We start from the raw sequence: 10,265 nt of genomic DNA on the forward strand, positions 1-10,265 counted from the left end.
GGGCGAATGTGACTCCATGACTCACTTCGTACCATCATCCCCGATCCTCCTTTCGTGGTTCCGAACCATATGGAGTTAGTAATCTCATGGATTATGAATGGGGTGTAACCTTCACGGGTCAATCGTTGTTGCCTATCGTTGTCCCTTAATCGTGGTTGCCTTTTATGATCCGTGAACGGTTTACAAGTTCCTTAAAAACTTGTTGGCGGCTCCCTACTTTCCTTGTCCCAAATCGTGTCCCTAATCGTATATGTCAATTCCCACTTCCTATGAGTGCCAAGCATATTCACCACTATGCTTTAACGTAGGCGCACTTCGAACGACGCCTACAGAAAGTCAAACACATTCAACAAAGCTAATTGAGTCAAATGAAAGTCAAACACATTCAAACAAAGCTTTTTGAATCAAATGAAAGTCAAATGCATTCAACAAAGCTAATTGAGTCAAATGAAACTCAAACACTTTCAACCAAGCTTTTAGAATCAAATGAAAGTCAAATACATTCAAACAAAGCTTTTTGAATCAAATGAAAGTCAACTGCCTTCCACAATGTAAATTAAGTCAAATGAAAGTCAAACACATTAAACAAAGCTAATTGAGTCAAATGAAAGTCAAACACATTCAAACAAAGCTTTTTGAATCAAATGAAAGTTAAATGCATTCAACAAAGCTAATTGGGTCAAATGAAAGTCAAACACTTTCAACAAAGCTTTTAGAATCAAATGAAAGTCATATACATTCAAACATAGCATTTTAAATCAAAAGAAATTCAATTGCATTCCACAATGCTAATTGAGTCAAATGAACATCAGACACATTCAACAAAGCTTATTGAGTCAAATGAAAGTAAAACACATTCAAACAAAGCTTTTTGAATCAAATGAAAGTCAAATGCATTCAACAAAGCTAATTGAGTCAAATGAAACTTAAACACTTTCAACCAAGCTTTTAGAATCAAATGAAAGTCAAATACATTCAAACAAAGCTTTTTGAATCAAATAAAAGTCAACTGCATTCCACAATGTTAATTAAGTCAAATGAAAGTCAAACACATTAAACAAAGCTAATTGAGTCAAATGAAAGTCAAACACATTCAAACAAAGCTTTTTGAATCAAATGAAAGTCAAATGCATTCAACAAAGCTAATTGGGTCAAATGAAAGTCAAACACCTTCAACAAAGCTTTTAGAATCAAATGAAATTCATATACATTCAAAGATATCAATTTGAATCAAAAGAAATTCAATTGCATTCCACAATGCTAATTGAGTCAAATGAACATCAGACACATTCAACAAAGCTTATTGAGTCAAATCAAAGTAAAACACATTCAAACAAAGCTTTTTTAATAAAATAAAAGTCAAATGCATTCAACAAAGCTAATTGAGTCAAATGAAAGTCAAACACTTTCAACAAAGCTTTTATAATCAAATGAAAGTCTAATACATTAAAACAAAGCTTTTTGAATCAAGTGAAATTCAATTGCATTCAACAATTCTAATTGAGTCAAATAAAAGTCAAACACATTCAACAAAGCTAATTGAGTCAATTTAAAGTAAAAACACATTTAAACAAAGCTTTTTGAATCAAATGAAAGTCAAATGCATTCAACAAAGCTAATTGAGTCAAATGAAAGTCAAACACTTTCCACAAAGCTTTTAAAAGTCGAATACATTCAAACAAAACTTTTTGAATCAAATGAAAGTCAATTGCATTCCACAATGCTAATTGAGTCAAATGAAAGTTAAACACATTCAACAAAGCTAATTGAGTCAAATCAAAGTCAAACACATTCAAACAAAGCTTTTTGAATCAAATGAAAGTCAAATGCATTCAACAAAGCTAATTGAGTGAAATGAAAGTCAAACACTTTCAATAAAGCTTTTATAATCAGATGAAAGTCAAATACATTCAAACAAAGCTTTTTGAATCAAATGAAAGTCAATTGCATTCCACAATGCTAATTGAGAAAATTAAAGTCAAACACATTTAACAAAACTAATTGAGTCAGATGAAAGTCAAACACATTCAAACAAAGCTTTTTGAATCAAATGAAAGTCAAATGCGTTCAATAATGCTAATTGAGTCAAATGAAAGTCAAACACTTTCAACAAAGCTTTTAGAATCAAATGAAAGTTAAATACATTCAAACAAACCTTTTTGAATCAAATGAAAGTCAATTGCATTCGACAATGCTAATTGAGTCAAATGAAAGTCAAACACTTTCAACAAAGGTTTTAGAATCAAATGAAAGTTAAATACATTCAAACTAAGCTTTTTGAATCAAATGAAAGTCTATTACATTCCACTATGCTAATTGAATCAAATGAAAGTCAAACACATTCAACAAAGCTAATTAAGTCAAATGAAAGTCAAACACATTCAAACAAAGCTTTTTTAATCTAATGAAAGTCGAATGCATTCAACAAAGCTAACTGAGTCGAATGAAAGTCAAACACTTTCAACAAAGCTTTTAGAATCAAATGAAAGTCAAAGACATTAAGACAAAGCCTTTTTAATCAAATGAAAGTCAATTGCGTTCCACAATGCTAAATGAGTTAAATGAAGGTTAAACACATTCAATAAAGCTAATTGAGTCAAATGAAAGTCAAGCACATTCAAACTAAGCTTTTTGAATCAAATGAAAGTCAAATGCAGTCAACAAAGCTAATTAAGTCAAATGAAAGTCAAACACTTTCAACAAAGCTTTTAGAATAAAATGAAAGTTAAATACATTCAAACAAAGCTTTTTGGATCAAATGAAAGTCAATTGCATTCAACAAAGCTAATTGAGTTAAATGAAAGTCAAACACATACAAACAAAGCTTATTGAATCAAATGAAAGTCAAATGCATTCAACAAAGCTAATTGAGTCAAATGAAATTCAAACACTTTCAATAAAGCTTTTAGAATCAAATGAAAGTCAATTGCATTCCACAATGCTAATTGAGTAAAATGAAAGTCAAACACATTCAACAAAGCTAATTGAGTCAAATAAAAGTCAAACACTTTCAACAAAACATTAGAATCAAATGAAAGACAAATACATTCAAACAAAGCTTTTTGAATCAAATTAAAGTCAAATGCATTACACAATGCTAATTGAGTCAAGTTAAAGTCAAACACATTCAACAAAGCTAATTTAGTCAAATGAAAGTCAAACACATTCAAACAATGTTTTTTGAATCAAATGAAAGTCGAATGCGTTCAACAAAGCTATCTGAGTCAAATGAAAGTCAAACACTTTCAACAAAGCTTTTAGAATCAAATGAAATTAAAATACATTCAGACAAAGCATTTTGAATTAAATGAAAGTCAATTGCATTCCACAATGCTAATTGAGTTAATGAAAGTTAAACACATTCAACAAAGCTAATTGAGTCAAATGAAAGTCAAACACATTCAAACAAAGCTTATTGAATCAAATCAACGTCAAATTCATTTAAGAAAGCTAATTGAGTCAAATGAGAGTCAAACACTTTCTACAAAGCTTTTTGAATCAAATGAAAGTCAAATACATTCAAACAAAGCTTTTTTAATCAAATTAAAGTCAATTGCATTCCACAATGCTAATTGAGTCAAATGAAAGTCAAACACATTCAACAAAGCTAATTGAGTCAAATGAAAGTCAAACACATTCAAACAAAGTTTTTTGAATCAAATGAAAGTCAAATGCATTCAACAAAGCTAACTAAGTCAAATGAAAGTCAAACACTTTCAACAAAGCTTTTAGACTCTAATGAATTTAAAATACATTCATACAAAGCATTTTGAATTAAATGAAAGTCAATTGCATTCATCAATGCTAATTGAGTTAAATGAAAGTTAAACACATTCAACAAAGCTAATTGAGTCAAATAAAAATCAAACACATTCAAACTAAGCTTTTTGAATCAAATGAAAGTCAAATGAAAGTCAAACACTTTCAACATAGCTTTTAGAATGAAATGAAAGTCAAATACATTCAAATAAAGATTTTTGAATCCAATGAAACTCAATTGCATTCCACAGTGCTAATTGAGTCGTATGAAAGTCAAATACATTCAACAAAGCTTTTTAAATCAAATGAAAGTCAAGTGCATTCAACAAAGCTAATTGAGTCAAATGAAAGTCGAACACTTTCAACAAAGCTTTTAGAATCAAATGAATTTTAAATACATTCAAACATAGCTTTTTGAATCAAATGAAAGTAAATTGCATTCCACAATGCTAATTGAGTCAAATGAAAGTCAAACACATTCAACTAAGCTAATTGAGTCAAATGAAAGTCAAACACATTCAAACAATGCTTCTTGAATGAAATGAAAGTCAAATGCGTTCAACAAAGCTAATTGAGTCAAATGAAAGTCAAACCCTTTCAACAAAGCTTTTAGAATCAAATGAAAGTCAAATACATTTAAACAAAGCTTTTTGAACCAAATGAAAGTCAATTGCATTCCACAATGCTAATTGAGTCAAATGAAAGTTAAACACATTCAACAAAGCTAATTGAGTCAAATGAAAGTCAAACACATTCAAACAAAGCTTTTTGTATCAAATGAAAGTCAAATGCATTCAACAAAGCTAATTGAGTGAAATGAAAGTCAAACACTTTCAAAAAAGCTTTTAGAATCAAATCAATTTTAAATACATTCAAACAAAGCTTTTTGAATCAAATGAAAGTAAATTGCATTCCACAATGCTAATTGAGTTAAATGAAAGTCAAACACATTCAACAAAGCTAATTGAGTCAAATGAAAGTCAAACACATTCAAACAAAGCTTTTTGAATCAAATGAAAGTCAAATGCATTCAACAAAGCTAATTGAGTGAAATGAAAGTCAAACACTTTCAACAAAGCTTTAAGAATCACATGAAAGTCAAATACATTCAAACAAAGCTTTTTGAATCAAATTAAAGTCAATTGCATTCCACAATGCTAATTGAGTCAAATGAAAGTTAAACACATTCAACAAATCTAATTGAGTTAAATGAAAGTCAAACACATTCAAACAAAGCTTTTTGATTCAATTTAAATTCGAATGCATTCAACAAAGCTAACTGAATCAAATGAAAGTCAAACACTTTCAACAAAGCTTTTAGAATCAAATGAAAGTCAAATGCATTCAAACAAACCTTTTTGAATCAAATGAAAGTCAATTGCATTCAAAAATGCTAATTGAGTCAAATGAGAGTTAAACAGATTCAAAAAAGCTAATTGAGTCAAATAACTGTCAAACACATTCAAACTAAGCTTTTTGAATCAAATGAAAGTCAAATGCAGTCAACAAAGTTAATTAAGTCAAATGAAAATCAAACACAAAAATAAATGTATTAAGTCAAATAAAGGCTTGATTCATGTCAAATAAATGTTTTTATATCTTCCTAAGAAAATGAGTCACAAAAATAAAGCATGTCATAAGGTAGAACAAAAATCAAGCAAATTCGGGCAAAATCGGAAAAAGCGTACCCATTTTTAGCATGCTCTTTCTAATGAACTTTAAAATGCTTGATTCATGTCAAATATATGTATTTATAACTTCCTAACACAAGACATCACAAAAACAAAGCAAGTTATAAGGTTTTAAGGTCTTGTAGGACCAAAATCAAGCAAATTCGGGCAAAATAGTAAGAAGAATTCCCATTTTCTACATGCTCTTTTTAATGAACTAAAAAAAACTTGAATAATGTTAAATATATGTATTTATATTTCCTAATATTAGAAATAACAAAAACAAAGCAAGTTATAAGGTTTTAAGGAATGGTAGAACCGAAATCAAGCAAATTCGAGCAAAATAGTAAGAAGCAACCATTTTTTACATTCTCTTTCTAATTAACTTGAAAAGGCTTGATTCATGTCAAATATATGTATTTATAACTTCCTAACAAAAACAAAGGATGTTATAAGATTTTAAGGTCTTGTAGAACCAAAATCAACCAAATTCGGCCTAAATGATAAAAAGCGTTCCCATTTTCTACATGCTCTTTCTAATGAACTTATAAAGGCCTGAATCATGTCAATATATGTATTAGTAACTGCCTAAGCATAGTAATTACCAAGACAAAGCAAGTTATAAGGTTTAATAGTCTAGTAGAACCGAAAGCAAGTAAATTCGGGCAAAATGGGAATAAGTGTTCCCATTTTCTACATGCTCTTTCTAATGAACTTGAAAAGTCTTGATTCATGTCAAATATATGTATTTATAACTTCCTAACAAAATAAATCACAAAAAAGAGCATGTTATAAGGTTTTAAGCTCTTGAAGAACAAAAATCAAGCAAATTCGGCCCAAATGGGAAGAAGCGTTCCCATTTTCAACATGCTCTTTCTAATAAACTTATAAAGGATTGAATCATGTCAAATATATGTGTTTGTAACTGCCTGTGCATAGAAATCACTAAGACAAAGCAAGTTATAAGGTTTTAAGGTCTGGTAGAACTTAAATCAAGCAAATTCGTGCAAAATGAGAAGAAGCGTTCCCATTTTCTACATGCTCTTTCTAATGAACTTGAAAAGGATTGATTCATGTCAAATATATGAATTTATAACTTCGTAAGAAAATAAATCACAAAAATAAAGCATGTTATAAGGTTTTAAGGTCTTATAGAGTCAAAATCAAGTAAATTCGGCCAAAATGGGAAGAAGCATTCCCATTATCTACATGCTCTTTCTTATTAACTTGAAATGGCTTGAGTCATGTCAAATATATGTATTCATAACTTCCTCACAAAAGAAATCACAAAAACAAAGCAATTCATAAGGTTTTAAGGTCTTGTAGAACCAAAATCAAGCAAATTCGGGCAAAATAGTAAGAAGCATTCACATTTTCTACATGCTCTTTCTAATGAAATTATAAATTCTTGAATTATGTCAAATATACATATTTATTACTCCCTAAGCATATAAATAACAGAGCAAAAGCAAGTTATAAGGTTTTAAGGTCTTTTAGAACCAAAATCAAGCAAATTTGGGCAAAATGAGATGAAACGTTCCCATTTTCTACATGCTCTTTCTAATGAACTTATAAATGCTTGGATCATGTCAAATATATGTATTTATAACTCCATAAGAAAATAAATCAAAAAAACAAAGCAAGTTATGAGGTTTTAAGGTCTTGTAGAACCAAAATCAAGCAAATTTCGAGCAAAATAATAAGAAGCATTCCAAAATTCTACATGCTCTTTCTAATGAACTTATAATTGTTTGAATCATGTGAAATATATGTATTTATAAATGAATAAGCATAGAAATCACAAAAACAATGCAAGTTATTAGGTTTTAAGGTCTTGTAAAACTGAAATCAAGCAAATTCGGGCAAAATAGTAAGAAGCATTCCCTTTTTCTACATGCTCTTTTTAATAAACATGAAAAGGCTTGATTCATGTCAAATATATGTATTTATAACTTCCTAACAAGATAAATCACAAAAACAAAGCAAGTTATAAGTTTTTAAGATCTTGTAGAACCAAAATCAAGCAAATTCTGGCAAAATAGTAAGAAGCCTTTCCATTTTATACATGCTCTTTCTAATGAACTTATAAATTATTGAATCATATCAAATATATGTATTTATAATTTACTAAGCATATAAATCACAAAAACAAAGCAAGTTATAAGGTTTTAAGGTATTGTAGAACCAAAACCAAGCAAATTCGGGCAAAATGGGAAAAAGCGTACCCGTTTTCAACATGCTCTTTCTATTGAACTTGAAAAGGCTTGATTCATGTCAAATATATGTATTTATAAGTACCTAACAAAACAAATCACAAAAACAAAGAAAGTTACAAGGTTTTAAGGTCTTGTAGAACCAAAATCAAGCAAATTTGGGCAAATCAGTAAGAAGCATTCCCATTTTCTACATGCTCTTTCTAATGAACTTAAAAAAACTTGAATAATGTCAAATATATGTACTTATATTTCCTAATCATAGAAATAACAAAAACAAAGCAAGTTATAATGTTTTAAGGACTGGTAGGACCGAAATCAAGCAAATTCGAGAAAAATAGGAAGAAGCACCCATTTTTTACATGCTCTTTCTAATAAATTTGAAAAGGTTTGATTCATATAAAATATATGTATTTATAACTTCCTAACAAAAGAAATCACAAAAACAAAGGATGTTATAAGGTTTTAAGGTCTTATAGAACCAAAATCAACCAAATTCGGCCCAAATGGTAAAAAGCGTTCGCACTTTCTACATGCTCTTTCTAATGAACTTATAAAGGCTTGAATCATGTCAAATTTATGTATTAGTAACTTCCTAAGCATAGAAATCACTAAGACAAAGCAAGTTATATGGTTTTAAGGTCTAGTCGAACCGAAATCAAGCAAATACGGGAAAAATGGAAAGAAGCGTTCCCATATTCTACATGCTCTTTCTAATGAACTTAAAAAGGCTTGATTCCTGTCAAATATATGTATTTATAACTTCCTAACAAAAGAAGTCACAAAAACAAAGCATGTTATAAGGTTTTAAGATCTTGTAGAACCAAAATCAAGCAAATTTGGCCCAAATGGGAAGAACCGTTCCCATTTTCTACATGCTCTTTCTAATGAACTTATAAAGGCTTGAATCATGTCAAATATATGTATTTGTAACTTCCTAAGCATAGATTTCACTAAGACAAATCAAGTTCTAAGGTTTTAATGTCTGGTAGAACTGAAATCAAGCAAATTCGAGCAAAATGAGAAGAAGCTTCCCATTTTCTAATGAAAGTAAAATGCATTCAACAAAGCTAATTGAGTCAAATGAAAGTCAAACACATTCAAACAAAGCTTTTTGAATTAAATGAAAGTGAAATGCAATTAACTAAGCTAATTGAGTCAAATGAAAGTCAAACAAATTCATACAAAGCTAATTAAGTAAAATGAAAGTTAAACACATTCATACAAAGGTTTTTGAGTCAAATTTTATTTTATTTTATTTCGTTTAACTTTAGTTTTAGCATTTTATTTTATTTTATTTTGCTTTGCTTATCTTATTTTATTTTACTTTATTTTTCTTACTTTATTTTACTTTATTTCATTTTCCAACTCACCCTCGTTTTTTTGGTTGTAGGTGTTCCGGGTTTCAAAGTCATATTTGCGTTCGGAGGTCCAAGGTTTGAGACACAATGCACATGCAACCCATGTTGCCAGCAATATCCGACACCCCACATCTTAACCTCCACCGCACCAAATTCCTGACCAGCCTCCCCTGCTCCCTGCCTTCCCCAACAACACCATCAACCACGCAACACCACAACACGCAGCACAACTTTCCTTCTCCCCTGCTGCCTTACCACCTACAACCACCACCTCTGCCACCATTTTCTCCCACACAACACCATCAGCCAACACCAACAACACCAACAGCAACAGCAATTTAATGCTGCTCCCTGCTTTCCCCAAAACCCCGCAACACCACCAACACCAACCTGCACAGCCCCGCATCTCCAAGCACACAAAACAACAACCCTCACAGAACTTGCAAATCGTAACAACACAACCTCCCCTGTTGTTCCCCTTCACCCACGCACTCCACCAACTGCCACACCAGCCTTCACAACCACCAATTTGTACCTCCCTTAATGCACCTGCTACGCCTCCCAATTCACCACCCATGCAGCTGCTGCAAATTAGCAGCACCAGCCACCACCAAACCACCTCCAATCGCACCGACACTACCCAACATCACCAGTAGCAACCACGCACCACCTCAATTTCCATCACTCACCCATCAGCCCCGCAATTCCCTTGCTTCTCCACCGCAACCAACACCAAAACCGCAGCAAATTCCGGCCTCCCCTCTTCACCATTTGCAAACAATCGAACCTCAATTAAGGTCCAATTTGATTGGAGCTTCGCGGCCACGCAGCCCTGTCAGAAGGCACACACAATTGGAGTCCAAATTCAGAGTCGAGGCAGTAAGTTTGCGCGACCTCTGCGCGACGTCTTCGCGGGCGCACAAATGAGGGTCAATCACAAGCTTTTCACGTGAATTTTAATGAGAATCGGAGGGCCACGATTTGATGCTAGATGATGATGATGTTGATGAACGGTTGTGAAGATGATAATTGATGATGCGTGATGCGTGGTGATGAACGGGAGCAGCCAAGATTGAAGAGGAAGGAAGTTTGATTGTTTCGTGGTTTTGGAGGGGATTGGGGATTTTTAGCTTCCTTTTCTTTTTATTTTTTTTAGTTTTGTTATTTTTATTTATTTAGTTTTATTTATTTTATTTTCTTTTCTTTATTTTTATTTAACTTGTATTATAAATACCCCTTTGGGGTTATTTTCCTCTCAACTT

At 31.4% G+C, this 10,265-nt stretch overlaps 1 long non-coding RNA gene across 1 annotated transcript; it reads right to left on the minus strand.

The window, feature by feature from the left end:
• Positions 1 to 209: 209 nt before the first annotated feature.
• LOC145621438 (uncharacterized) lies at positions 210 to 10,052 on the minus strand. Its single transcript, XR_014108418.1, has 3 exons — positions 9,016 to 10,052; positions 7,655 to 7,727; positions 210 to 326 (listed from the first exon to the last, which is right to left on the minus strand). It is a non-coding gene; the product is annotated as an uncharacterized LOC145621438 (long non-coding RNA).
• Positions 10,053 to 10,265: the final 213 nt, after the last annotated feature.

This window comes from Chenopodium album, chromosome 27 (genome assembly GCF_948465745.1).
Source record: "Chenopodium album chromosome 27, dcCheAlbu1.1, whole genome shotgun sequence".
NCBI lineage: Eukaryota > Viridiplantae > Streptophyta > Magnoliopsida > Caryophyllales > Amaranthaceae > Chenopodium > Chenopodium album.